Here is a 14,899-nt window from a genome sequence, read left to right as displayed (position 1 = left end):
TGCTTCATTTAACACAATTATTTAATCCACATTAAACAATATGTTATAAAGCAAGTAGCAATGTGACAAAGCATCCACAACTCAAATGTGGTAATGCGTTTACATGGAGCGAAAATTCGTTGTGAGAGATGGAATCCAGAAGCAAAACTCCCATACCCAGAATCGATATGGGATTGCTAGACTCAGCAAAGGACTTGGAAGAGCAGTTGAACGGAATGGACAGTGTCTTGAAAGGAAGGTATAAGATGAACATCAACAAAAGCAAAACGAAGATAATGGAATGTAGTCAAATTAAGTCGGGTGATGCTGAGGGAATTAGTTTAGAAAATGAGACACTTAAAGTAGTACAGGAGTTTTGCTATTTGGGGAGCAAAATAACTGATGATGGTCGAAGTAGAGAGAATTTCAAATGAAGGCTGGCAATGGCAAGGGAAGCGTTTCTGAAGAAGAGAAATTTGTTAACATCGAGTATAGATTTAAGTGTCAGGAAGTCGTTTCTGAAAGTATTTATATGGAGCGTAGCCATTTATGGAAGGGAAACGTGGACGATAAATAGTTTAGACAAGAAGCTTTCGAAATGTGATGCTACAGAAGAATGCTGAAGATTAGATGGGTAGATCACATAACTAATGAGGAGGTATTGAATAGAATTGGGGAGAAGAGGAGCTTGTAGCTCAACTTGACTAGAATAAGGGATCGGTTGGTAGGACATGTTCTGAGACATCGAGGGATCACCAATTTAGTAATGCAGGGCAGCGTGGGGGGTAAAAATCGTAGAGGGAGACCAAGAGATCAATACACTAAGCAGATTCAGAAGAATGTTGGCTGCAGTAGGTACTGGGAGGTGAAGAAGCTTGCGCAGGATAGAGTAGCATGGAGAGCTGCATCAAACGAGTCTCAGGACTGAAGACCACAACAGCAACAACAACAACAACAGCAGCAACAACAACAACAACAACAACAGACTCAGGTAAAACCAGTGTCAGAAAAAGTGAACCAGTAGCACAAATCAAAGTTTCCCAACCCAGAGAGCCTTAATTGTTTGTGCGATGTTTTGTGTTCCCAGTGTCACACATCTTATGTCGAATCTTAAGTATGGGATGTGGTTGGGCGCCTAACTGTCAGACAATTTAGTGGACTCAGTTTGAGCGAGGATGTTTGTTTTACTAAGGGATAACATTCTAGGGTAACTCCTCACTTAGGCAAACAGTATCTATTGGAAGAAAGGAAAATAATCAGAATAATTTTACATTCATCTGATTAAACAATTCGGAAGATTAACCACAGATGCTACAAGAGAGGCACTGGGCATCATGGACAGGTTTACTACCGAAATTCCAAACTTAAGTTCCAGAAAGACTCAGGCAACTTATTACTTCCTCCAAGATGTGAAGAGAACCAGAGGGGTAAATTGTCGTCCGCAGCTCGTGGTCGTGCGGTAGCGTTCTCGCTTCCCACGGCCGGGTTCCCGGGTTCGATTCCTGGCGGGGTCTGGGATTTTCTCTGCCCCGTGATGACTGGGTATTGTGTGCTGTCCTTAGGTTAGGTAGGTTTAAGTAGTTCTGAGTTCTAGGGGACTGATGACCATAGATGTTAAGTCCCTTAGTGCTCAGAACCATTTGAACCATTTTGGTAAATTGTCTCCCTCTGCGACAGAAGTAGGTCAGATAGGTGTTACGGAAATTCATTGATTGTAGCTTTGAATAGAGAAGAGAATATACTTCTGTCTGCACACAGTAAGACGAGCAATACATTACTGCTGGTGTGCAGTATACTTTAAACACTATGCAGGATGCCATTGGGGAGAAGGAGCCTCGGAATAAAAGTTCTTCGAGGCTTCTCCTCCCGAGCGACATTACTTCATTACTGCAGTCTTAGTATGTGGTGCAAGTGTTTATTTGCTTTATAATTGTTGTGTTGTTTGTGACTGTGTTGTGACATGCAGTGTCATACATTTTTGGTTTTGGTCCCTTACATGTTGATCCCTTCTGAGTCATGTTCACTTAGTGTTCCTTCCTCGGTATCCGAATCTGTGGTCGTGTTTGTGACCTCCCATATGGTATGTTGTGTTGTTTGCGCTTGTCTACGTCTCCTTCCATATCGGTTTTGGTGCTTGTATTCTTCATGCAGAGTGTTCGATACAATATCGGCTACGCTATTGATTGTGTTCCAATCATCGGGATTACGTATTATTCTGGTGATGTCATTGTCCTTCTGTATAGGTTTCAATTGTGCAAGCATGTTGCATAGCAGTGTGACATGCTCTGGTGTCCTAGTTTCTCCGCAAACGCATATTTCATCGTTAGTTAGTCCCATACGGTTTAAGTATACCGGACACGGCCCGTGACCTGTCAGGAAATGGACTATCCCCCGGCTTGGGTCGATATGTTTCAGTTGTAGTCTTTCGTGTACATCAGGAAAGAAAGAGTGTACTCGGCGACCCTTATCGGATGCATCCCACTCTCTCTGACATGTTTGAATCCGCCATTCTTTCATTTGTGTTTTGTTCATAATGTTGGTTCCCGTAATATCGGTGACTTTATCGAGCCTGTCCCTCTCAAGCCAGTAAAGTGCAGCTCTGTGACGTGTTGTTACGTCTATAAGGCAGGTCCCCATCACAACGCAAAGTGCCTCTAGTGTTGTTGTGTTGAAGGCTCCGCTCATTCTCAGGATTACACTACGTTGACCTCGTCTTGCAATTGTCTCGTTAGCCTGTAGTTCAGTCTGAGAGCCCAAGCGCTTGCGGCGAAGCATGCAATGGATTCAAATATCGCAATGTGGTAGGTCCTTACCGTCTTAATAGGTAATTTGTACTGAGTTGTGTTTAGTCTTGCTATTTTGTGCATAACTTTGAAGGCTTTGACAATTGACCGTTTTATATGGTGCCTGAAAGTCTGTTTTTCGTCTAGATGCAGTCCGAGATAACGTGTGGCTTGCTTCTTCTGTATGCTTGTACCGTCTAATTTTAGAATTGGATTTGTCTGTAGTGTCCCTCTGAGCAGTAAGTATATAGTTTTGTTGGGAGCTATTTTTAATTTATTTTCTTTGCACCAACCGTTAATTTTCTGAAGCAGTTACGTGCCTTTTGTCTCTATTGCTGCTCTCGAGTTGGCTGACACCACTATGAGCACGTCATCTGCGTAAGCAACCGCACCTCTTACCCTGTCGTCACTGTCCAGCGTGTTCAGCAAGGGATCGATTGCGATATCCCAGAATATTGGTCCACAGATCGAGCCCTGTGGACATCCGTTCGTTATTCTTTTGACAACCTTCCGTGAACCAGCCCTCCAGTCCGCTACTCTGCAGTAATCGAGGAGGCTATTGTAGAGGGAAGCTGATAGCCTCATTTCCCTTAACCTGGAGAAGCCAGGCCAGGCTCTAAGCACTATGGGACTTAACATTTGAGGTCATCAGTCCCCTAGACTTAGAACTACTTAAGCCTAACTAATCTAAGGACATCACACACATCCATGCCCGAAGCAGGATTCGAACCTGCGACCGTAGCAGCAGCGTGGTTCCTGACTCAAGCGCATAGAACCGCTCGGTCACAGCGGCCGGCACCTGGAGAAGAGGGACGGCCACCACTAGTTGCCAAAAGCCCTGGCTATGTCGATTAGAAGGCGGCCGCGTATTTGTCGCTGATGCTATTCGTAACTGTCAGTGCTCGGTTGACGGCGTCTTCTATTCATCTACCTTCCCTGAAGCCGAACTGATGGGGCGTTAGGCCGAGGAAGCGCCTGTGCGATTGTAAACGGTCACACAGGAGCCTTTCCTGTACCTTGCCGAGTGTGTTTAAGAGACAGATCGGTCTGTACGTATTGGGATCTGTTGGCTCTTTGTCTTGTGATTTCCTTATTATTACTACAAAGAAGGATTTTGGATGAACATCAACAAAAGCAAAACGAGGATAATGGAATGTAGTCGAATTAAATCGGTTGATGCTGAGGCAATTAGATTAGGAAATGAGACACTTAAAGTAGTAAAGGAGTTTTGCTATTTGGGGAGCAAAATAACTGATGATGGTCGAAGTACAGAGGATATAAAATGTAGACTGGCAATGGCAAGGAAAGCGTTTCTGAAGAAGAGAAATTTGTTAACATCGAGTATAGATTTAAGTGTCAGGAAGTCGTTTCTGAAAGTATTTGTATGGAGCGTAGCCATGTATGGGAGTGAAACATGGATGATGATGATGATGATTAGTGTTTTAGGGCGCACAACAGCGAGGTTATCAGCGCCCGTTCCCAAAAGTTCAATTCAGAGCCGAATCGTGAGAGAATTGGTATTGTTCAAATTGCAAGATTGGACACAGCACATCAAAACAGGGAGATAAAACTAACAATAAAATAGCAGTACAAACAGGGAAAAATAAGTAACGGTGGCTGAGTGACCACTTACAAATAATGGGTGACCAAACCACTGGACAGCACATTAAGACTTCAATCCCAATATTTTGGGAAGAAGGCCAGACATCACACAAAAACATAAAACTCTTGCGACACTCGCCTCATTATTAGTCAAAAGAGAGGGTAGGTCTGGTGGGAAACTGAAATCTTCCCTCAAACCCGCATATAAAACACACTCGTGAAACATGGACGATAACTAGTTTGGACAAGAAGAGAATAGAAGCTTCGAAATGTGGTGCCACAGAAGAATGCTGAAGATTAGATAGGTAGATCATATAACTAATGAGGAGGTATTGAATAGGATTGGGGAGAAGTTTGTGGCACAACTTGACTAGAAGGAGGGATCGGTTGGTAGGACATGTTCTGAAGCATCAAGGGATCACCAATTTAGTATTGGAGGGCAGCGTGGAGGGTAAAAATCGTAGAGGGAGACCAAGAGATCAATACACTACGCAGATTCAGAAGGATGTTGGCTGCAGTAGGTACTGGGAGATGAAGAAGCTTGCACAGGATAGAGTAGCATGGAGAGCTGCATCAAACCAGTCTCAGGACTGAAGACCACAACAACAACACCAGTTTTCCGGAGGTTTGTAATTCTGCCTGTTAGTAGTGCCTTGTTGAACATGTTAGTAACAAAAGGTGTGATTTGTGTTACTGTTTCTGAAAGTATTTTGTCTGGGCCGGGTGCTTTTCGGTTTTTAAGCCTGCCGATTGCCGTCGCGACTTCTTCTTGTGCGAATGGCACGGTTACACAGTCACTGATATACGGTTGCCTCATGCTCTCTCTCAGGTCAGCATGGTGTCGCTCGTCTTGTGTGGGGTCATTATCCGGGAGGAGCCTGTTCAGAAGATATTCTGCTGTGCTAGTTGGGTCGCAGTGCCTCTGCAACAGGCTCGCTGGCTCACGCAGCCACGAGCTCGCCCCTTTCAGCGGCCGATGGCCGGCGTTACTGGCGCGGCCGGAAACTTCATCTCCGCCGTGAGCGGGCGGGCTGGCTCTGTAAGCCGGCCACACCGTGCCGCGGCTGTCAGCATTGTCTGGCCGCGCAGTACGCGGGCAGTCACCAGCCCCACACGACTGAAAAGCTGCTGCCACCCAAAGGCTTCAGCCACTCAATAATGCGCAGCGCTTTCTTTTTTTTTCTCCGATATAACATTGCCGTCTCACGCCGCACCTCTCCAGCCCTTGAAAGCATCCATCAAACACTTTTATCTCACCAGTTTTCTGCTACATCTACATCCATACTCCGCAAGCCACCTGACGGTGTGTGGCGGAGGGTACCTTGAGTACCTCTATCGGTTCTCCCTTCTATTCCAGTCTCGTATTGTTCGTGGAAAAAAAGGATTGTCGGTATGCGTCTGTGTGGGCTCTAATCTCTCTGATTTTATCCTCATGGTCTCTTCGCGAGATATACGTAGGAGGGAGCAATATACTGCTTGACTCCTCGGTGAAGGTATGTTCTCGAAACTTCAACAAAAGCCCGTATCGAGCTACTGAGCGTCTCTCCTGCAGAGTCTTCCACTGGAGTTTATCTATCATCTCCGTAACGCTTTCGCGATTACTAAATGATCCTGTAACGAAGCGCGCTGCTCTCCGTCGGATCTTCTCTATCTCCTCCATCAACCCCATCTGGTACGGATCCCACACTGCTGAGCAATATTCAAGCAGTGGGCGAACAAGCGTACTGTAACCTACTTCCTTTGTTTTCGGATTGCATTTCCTTACAAGGGAACGTCCCCATCGCACCCCTCTCAGATTTAGTTATAAGTTGGCACAGTGGATAGGCCTTGAAAAACTGAACACAGATCAATCGAGAAAACAGGAAGAAGTTGAGTGGAACTATGAAAAAAATAAGCAAAATATACAAACTGAGTAGTCCATGCGAAGATAAGCAACAACAAGGATAATGTGAGATCAGGAGCGCCGTGGTTCCGTAGTTAGCGTGAGCAGCTGCGGAACTAGAGGTCCTTGGTTCAAATCTTCCTTCGAGTGTAAAATTTTATTTTTATTTTCAGACAATTATCAAAGTTCAGGCACTCACACATAATCAACTTCGCTCTCCAAAATTCCAGGACATGTTCAGATTTGCTTGGACATATGCAGGATTTGACGGTCTACACACGGAAAAATTTGAAAACGTTAAAAACATATGTTTTGACAGCGCACAGGAAAAAGTGTGCGACTGTGACACTGTTGGATTCATTTGTTGCAGTTTATGTGACAAACTCTTATGTTTACCTCGCTTTTTTTGGGAGTAATTCTCACATCCACAAGAAAGCCTAAATCAGGCAATGTATAAGAATCTTTTTACCCAATCGCCAAGTGTACAAGTTAGGTCGGTCGACAACATATTCCTGTCATGTGACGCACATGCCCTCACCAGTGTCGTATAGAATATATCAGACGTGTTTTCCTGTGGAGGAATCGGTTGACCTATGACCTTGCGGTCAAATGATTTCGGTTCCCATTGGAGAGGCACGTCCTTTCGTCTACTAATCGCACGGTTTTGCGGTGCGGTCGCAAAACACAGACACTAAAATTATTACAGTGAACAGAGACATCAATGAACGAATGGACAGATCATAACTTTGCGAAAATAAAGAAAAACTTAGCTCACGCTAACCACGGGACCACGGCGCACCTGTGTTTAGATCAACCTTGATGTTGCCAATCTTCGCATGGACTACTCAGTTTGTATATTTTGCTTATTTTTTTTCATAGTTCCATACAACTTCCTGTTTTCTCGATTGATCTGTGTTCAGTTTTTCAAGGCCTATCCACTGTGCCAACTTATAACTAAATCTGAGGGGGGTGCGATGGGGAGGTTCCCTTGTAAGGAAATGCAATCCGAAAACAAAGGAAGTAGGTTACAAATGGTTCAAATGGCTCTGAGCACTATGGGACTTAACAGCTATGGTCATCAGTCCCCTAGAACTTAGAACTACTTTAACCTAACTAACCTAATGACAGCACACAACACCCAGCCATCACGAGGCAGAGAAAATCCCTGACCCCGCCGGGAATCGAACCCGGGAACCCGGGCGTGGGAAGCGAGAACTCTACCGCACGACCACGAGATGCGGGCAAGTAGGTTACAGTACGCTTGTTCGCCCACTGCTTGATTACTGCTCAGCAGTGTGGGATCCGTACCAGATAGGTTAGATAGAAGAGATAGAGAAGCTCCAACTGAGAGCAGCGCGCTTCGTTACAGGATCATTTAGTAATCGCGAAAGCGTTACGGAGATGATAGATAAACTCCAGTGGAAGACTCTGCAGGAGAGACGCTCAGTAGCTCGGTACGGGCTTTTGTTAAAGTTTCAAGAACATACCTTCACTGAGGAGTCAAGCAGTATATTGCTCCCTCCTACGTATATCTCGCGAAGAGACCATGAGGATAAAATCAGAGAGATTAGAGCCCACACAGAGGCATACCGCCAAACCTTCTTTCCACGAACAGTACGAGACTGGAATAGAAGGGAAAACCGATAGAGGTACTCAAGGTACCCTCCGCCACACACCGTCAGGTGGCTTGCGGAGTATGGATGTAGATGTAGATGCTGTGTTATTTTGGGACATGAGAGTAGCTGTCTAAACCAGTTCTGGATCTAAAAACTCCCAAGAAACGCGCCGCAGCGCCCTCTTGGCCGCCAGCACCTATCGCCGCTGCGCACAGAAGTGCCCACCCCGTCACCTAGCAAGTCGACGAGCTGAGTCACCTGTTGCAGGGACGGTCAGAGTCTCCGTCTCAGGCAGCTCACAGCCACCAGAGCAGTGTACACGGCGGACTTGCACTTCACCAGCAGTGAGCTAACGTAGAATGTTTAGGAAGACCTTGTACCACAACTAGTTTAAAGGCAAGTACGAGGGTTATTCAATAATTATAGAGGCAAATTGGTCTGGGGAAAATACTGTTAGTAGGCCAACTTTGGTACTTTTATGGCTTTAAGTTGGCATCATTGGGACGAGCCCTGATCAGCTGATGTATCAACATCGTTTTGTTTATAACCTCAAAAATACATCTCAAGATCGCGAGTCTGCTTCAAACGTCCTCATTAGTTAACAACGTTCTGTTATTCGTTTTTTACTTGCTGAAGGCGAGAAACCAGTGACTATATCCTCTTGAATGTCTAACAGTTTATGCTGAAGGTTGTATGAATCGTGCAAATTTTTACAGATAGAGCATATCAAAAATGGTCGCGATTCACTGACTGACGAAAATCGTTCTGGCCGACCACTTGCAGTTTCAACTCCCTCACTTGAAAGTCGAGTTGATGACATTGTTCGTGCCGACCGTTGTGTGACTGTGGAATTGACCAAGTTAGTACTGGTAGAGTTCATAACATTATCTGTAACAAGATGAAGTAGACCTGACGCAGCTACACAAGGAAATAAGGTTGAGAGTGTGCACAGAGCTAAAGGAACGTTATGAAAGAGAAGGTGAGCACTTCCTCAACAAACTTTTAACATGTGATAAAATTTGGGTTCATTATTATGAGCCAGAATCGAAAAGGCTAAGCATGGAGTGGAAGCACACCAACTCACCTGTCAAGACAAAATTCAGAATCCAAGCATCAGCAGGAGAAGTTATGTTGATGGTGTTTTGGGATGCTGAAGGTCCAGTATTTTATAATTATCTCGAAGAACAGCGTACAATGAACAGTCAATACTACTCGTATTTGCTTTTAAACAAGGTGAAACCAGCCATGAGGGGGAGAGATCGTGGTTCTCAGAGGAGAGGTGTGATTCTTCAGCAAGACAACGCACGTCCTCATATTGCTCAACTAACCCGTGAAACCATCGACAAAATGAGCTGGGAAGTACTGCCTCATCCCCCTTACGGTCCTCATTTAGCACCTAGTGATTTCCATTCGTTTGGTGCACTGATAGAGGCATTACGTGGGAAGAAGTTCCAAGATAACGAGGCCGTGAAAAAGTTTGTGAGAAATGGGTTCAAATATCAAGATAAAGAGTTCTTTGCAGCCGGAATAAAAACGGTTGTAGCCCGTTGGAACAAGTGCATAAATGTTAAAGGGCATTATGTTGAAAAGTAGAAAAAGTGTTGTTTTGTAAAAATTAACGCTTTTTTTCTCCAGACCAATTTAATTATTGAATGACCCTCGTAATTGCTTATTCCTATGAATATACACTACCGGCCATTAAAATTGCTACACCACGAAGATGACGTGCTACACATGCGAAATTTAAACGACACGAAGAAGATGCTGTGACATGCTAATGATTAGCTTTTCAGAGCATTCACACAAGGCTGGCGCCGGTGGCGACACCTACAATATGCTGCTATGAGGAAAGTTTCCAACCGATTTCTCATACCCAAACAGCAGTTGACCGGCGTTGGCTGGTGAAACGTTGTTGTAATGCCTCGTGTAAGAAGGAGAAATGCGTGCCATCACGTTTCCGACATTGCTGCTAGCGTTGGTCGAGATCCAATGACTGTTAGCAGAGTATGGAATCGGTGGGTTCAGGAGGGTAATACGGAACGCCGTGCTGGATCCCAACGGCCTCGTATCAGTAGCAGTCGAGATGACAGGCATCTTATCCGCATGGCTGTAACGGATCGTGCAGCCACGTCTCGATCCCTGAGTCAACAGATGGGGACGTTTGCAGGACAACAACCATCTACACGAACAGTTCGACGACGTTTGCAGCAGTATGGACTATCAGCTCGGATACCATGGCTGCGGTTACCCTTGACGCTGCCTCACAGACAGGAGCACCTGCGATGGTGTACTCAACGACGAACCTGGGTGCACGAATGGCAAAACGTCATTTTTTTGGATGAATCCAGGTTCTGTTTACAGCATCATGATGGTCGCATCCGTGTTTGGCGACAACGCGGTGAAAGCACACTGGAACCGTGTATTCGTCATCGCCATACTGGCGTATCACCCGGCGTGATGATACGGGGTGCCATTGGTTACACGTCTTGGTCACCTCTTGTTCGCATTGAGGACGCTTTGAACAGTGGACGTTATATTTCAGATGTGTTACGACCCGTGGCTCTACCCTTCATTCGATCTCTGCGAAACACTACATTTCAGCAGGATATTGCACGACCGCATGTTGCAGGTCCTGTACGGGCCTTTCTGGATACAGAAAATGTTCGACTGCTGCCCTGGCCAGCAAATTCTCCAGATCTCTCATCAACTGAAAAGGTCTGATCAATGGTGGCCGAGCAACTGGCTCGTCACAATACGCCAGTCACTCCTCTTGATGAACTGTGGTATTGTGTTGAAGGTGCATGGGCAGCTGTACCTGTACACGCCATCCAAGCTTTGACTCAATGCCCAGGCATATCAAGGCCGTTATTAAGGCCAGAGGTGGTGGTTCTGGGTACTGATTTCTCAGGATCTATGCACCCAAATTGTGTGAAAATGTTATCACATGTCAGTTATGGTATAATATATTTGCCCAATGAATACCCGTTTATCATCTGCATTTGTTCTTGGTGTAGCAATTTTAATGGCCAGTAGTTCATAGCCCAGTGCAGGTGTGCAGTTGTGTCACCGGAAGAGGATACCGGCCACAGTAGCCTTTATTGTCGAAACCCTGCTGTATGTGTACCTCTGGCGCGTCTTCACAGAAGGGAACGCCTAGAATGGAGCCGTCAACATGCCACCTGGGCGGTCTATGTTCTTTTTACATATGAGTCCCTATTTGCTCAGCAAAGTGATTCTCACCGGATTCGCATCTGCAAGGAACGTGGATTCAGATGTAGAAACAAGCCTAGCAACTTCCTTTTATGTCGCAATCTCTTTCTAGGTGGTGCGAATTTTTTTTTTTTTTTTTTTGCCTCTCCGTGTATTATTCGACGCGTACAAATTTGCGAGGTTTTATTGTAACAAATCACATTATTTTGCGTAGAAATTTGAGTGTCATATTTTTTGTGACTTTTCTCTTTTCTTGCCATTAAACTGTATTGTTGTTGTGTTGTGTGGAGTTGTTACGAGCCAACTGGATATGGTGTACAGAACTGTTACAGGCGAGCGTATTCGAGTCCAGTCGTTGAAGAGTCATCTTTCCCGATTTAAGTTTGACAGTTAGAGGGCTTTTAATGAGTGACTTTGGAGTTGTCAGGAGCTAACTTTGCCTCCCGGATCACAGCGTGGTTGGCGACCCTTACTTAGCTTGATTTCAAATGTGTAGCAGAGCAGAGAATTAATGTGGATCCACCACTAAACGTCTGTGATTAAATGCGCGGAGGAGTGCGTCGCGTCGCTTGTCTCGCGCAGCGCACACCGCCAAGTGTGCGAGAGAGAGCCCTGTGGCAGCGGCCGGGAGTGTGTGGCTCCAGGCGACGGCAGTGGAGCGAACGAAGGGCTCACCGAGACACACTGGCACGTCAGTCTTCTGCAGCAGCCAACACACAGCGTCCGTGTCGGATAGTCAGGGATGTCAACAACTGACCTCGCGGTACGCGTTACTCTCTTACGGAGTCCCACAATGTTTAATTTTGGATCTACTTCTATTCCTTACATGAACTGCCTGACATAAAATTAGTAGCCGGTCAGTGTGGCCGGGCGGTTCTAGGCGCTTCAGTATGGAACCACGCGACTGCTGCGGTCGCAGGTTCGAATCCTGCCCCGGGCATGGATGTGTGTGATGTTCTTAGGTTAGATAGGTATAAGTAGTTCTACGTTCTAGTCTTAGAAGAAAGATTAAGTAAAGGCAAACTTACGTTTCTAGCATTTGTAGACTTAGAGAAATCTTTTGACAATGTTGACTGGAATATTCTCTTTCAAATTCTGAAGGTGGCAAGGGTAAAATACAGACAGCTATTTACAATTTGTACAGAAAGCAGATGGCAGTTATAAGAGTCGAGGGACATGAAATGGAAGCAGTGGTAGGGAAGGGAGTGAGACAGGGTTGTGGCCTCTCCCCGATGCTATTCAACCTGCATATTGAGCAAGCAGTAAAGGAAATTAAAATCCATGGAGAAGAAATAAAAACTTTGAGGTTCGCCGATGACATTGTAATTCTGTCAGAGACAGCAAAGGACTTGGAAGAGTACTTGAACGGAATGGATAGTGTCTTGAAAGGAGGATATAAGATGAACATCAACAAAAGCAAAACGAGGATAATGGAATGTAGTCGAATTAAGTCGGGTGATGCTGAGGGAATTAGATTAGGGAATGAGACACTTAAAGTAGTAAAATAACTTCTGATGGTCCAAGTAGAGAGGATATAAAATGTAGACTGGCAATGGCAAGGAAAGCGTTTCTGAAGAAGAGAAATTTGTTAACATCGAGTATAGATTTAAGTGTCAGGAAGTCGTTTCTGAAAGTATTTGTATGGAGTGTAGCCATGTATGGAAGTAAACATGGACGATACATAGTTTCGACAAGAAGAGAATGCAAGCTTTCGAAATATGGTGCTACAGAAGAATGCTGAAGATTAGATGGGCAGATCACATAACTAATGAGGAGGTATTGAATAGAATTGAGGAGAAGAGGAGTTTGTGGCACAACTTGACTAGAAGAAGGGATCGGTTGGTAGGACATGTTCTGAGGCATCAAGGGATCACCATTTTAGTACTGGAGGGCAGCGTGGAGGGTAAAAATCATAGGGGGAGACCAAGAGATGAATACACTAAACAGATTCAGAAGGATGTAGGCTGCAGTAGGTACTGGGAGAAGAAGAGGCTTGCACAGGATAGAGTAGCATGGAAAGCTGCATCAAACCAGTCTCAGTACTGAAGATCGCAACAACAACAACAAGTTCTTGGGGACTGATGACCTCAGATGTTAAGTCCCATAGTGCTCAGAGGCATTTGAACCATAAAATTAGTAAACCGTTTTAGATGTTTTCAATTCACACAAGATTTATTGTTGCAACAGCGCATGTGGAGTACGTGAAATGGTTACATTTAGAGATCAGTAGCACGAGCGGTTCTGAGGTACCAGCTGTCGACCCATCCTGAAACGCCCGTATTAGTTCGTTGTGTAGCGTCCGTGGTCGGTAATGCTGGCGGTGTCTCTGGCATCCAGTCGATTTTACAGGGGGGGCGAATACTGTCCAGGTATACGTTATGCCACGCCCGTTCGACTTGTTCACGTCGTTTGATGAGCCACACGACTAATTTCTCGTTCCATCGTATCCCACACGTGCTGGCCAGGGAAGTTGCTGCACGTTCAAATGGTTCAAATGGCTCTGAGCACTATGCGACCTAACTTCTGAGGTCATCAGTCGCCTAGAACTTAGAACTACTTAAACCTAACTAACCTAAGGACATCACATACATCCATGCCCGAGGCAGGATTCGAACCTGCGACCGTAGCGGTCGCTCGGCTCCAGACTGTAGCGCCTAGAACCGCACGGCTACTCCGTCCGGCTGCTGCACGTCTTGCAGACCGCGTTGAGTTTAGTGGGATGTGTGCGGCCGAGCATTATCCTCTTGGAACAACACCTCAGCTTCCTGTTGCAAGAACGGCAACAGAATGGGTCTAACAACATTCTGCACGTACCGAACGCTGGTCAGCGTCCCCTCCAGAAATGATGAAGGTGAACGAGAGTTGTAGCTTATCGCACCCCAAACCGTGATGCCTGGGTTGGGGCCAATGTGTCTTGGACGAATGCATTCTACGAGACAGGTTTACGTCGTACGCGCAAACGATCATCAATTGCGTGCACGCACCATCTGCTTTCTCCGCAGAAGACCACGGACCGTCATTCCATTGTAAGACGTCGTGGTCTCCTGACCTTCATTGCTTACATATTCCGCCCTCACAATCATATTCCGCACATGAAGATGCTTCATTCGAACCCAAACTCGATAAGATAAAGTCAATGTTGTATGAATTCATGTAAACGATATGTAATTAACAAGTAAGCGCACCGTGGTTGAAATACTCGAGGCTGGCGTACACACATACATTCCAGACACGACGGTCACAGGAGATTTTAGTTCGGGAGAGAAACTGCACAATGGGACGCCAGTCCCTTCAGAGGACGACCCAGCCTATGTCGGCCGGTGACCACCCGTGTAGTGGACAGCGTGGGCACGAGTGAAAGGGGGGAACGACCCCGTGTTCGGCTTAAAAGCAAATTCCGCTACATTGTGTGGGAGCGGCCAGCCTACGCATTCTTTACACATAGCACGCAGTTTCAGAGATTTTCACAGGGAGACGCCAAACGCCAATGCTACAGATTTCCGGATTGGTCGCCTTAAACGAAACGTCATTCTCCCGTTTTAGAAGAGCAATGCTGATTGGCAGACGATAATTCTGACGCCTTGAGCTGAAGGAATATTGGAAGAGACCGAAAGATATACCTCTTCATGTCTGGCGTGGAGAGGCACCGTTCCGTTGTCGCTCTTGGAGGGAGGAACAAGTCTCTCCTCAGTATTTCACTGGGAGAGCACCTCTGTCGAGAGCGAATCGAAGTGCGACTCTATATTGAGTCCCTGCGATTAAGCGTTGTTCACTGTGTTGGCCGATACACTTATTGTGCGGTGTGAACAGACAGAGTTATAGTTCAA

General features: G+C 45.7%; 1 protein-coding gene across 1 annotated transcript in view; it reads right to left on the bottom strand.

The window, feature by feature from the left end:
• LOC124804726 (tyrosine-protein kinase Btk29A) overlaps positions 1 to 14,899 on the bottom strand; it is a 374,204-nt gene that overhangs the window by 346,623 nt on the left and 12,682 nt on the right. The window lies entirely within an intron of this gene.

The sequence above is a fragment of the Schistocerca piceifrons genome, chromosome 7, assembly GCF_021461385.2.
Source record: "Schistocerca piceifrons isolate TAMUIC-IGC-003096 chromosome 7, iqSchPice1.1, whole genome shotgun sequence".
Lineage (NCBI taxonomy): Eukaryota > Metazoa > Arthropoda > Insecta > Orthoptera > Acrididae > Schistocerca > Schistocerca piceifrons.
Note: the sequence above shows the minus strand (reverse complement) of the source record. Positions and strands in the feature narration are given on the sequence as shown.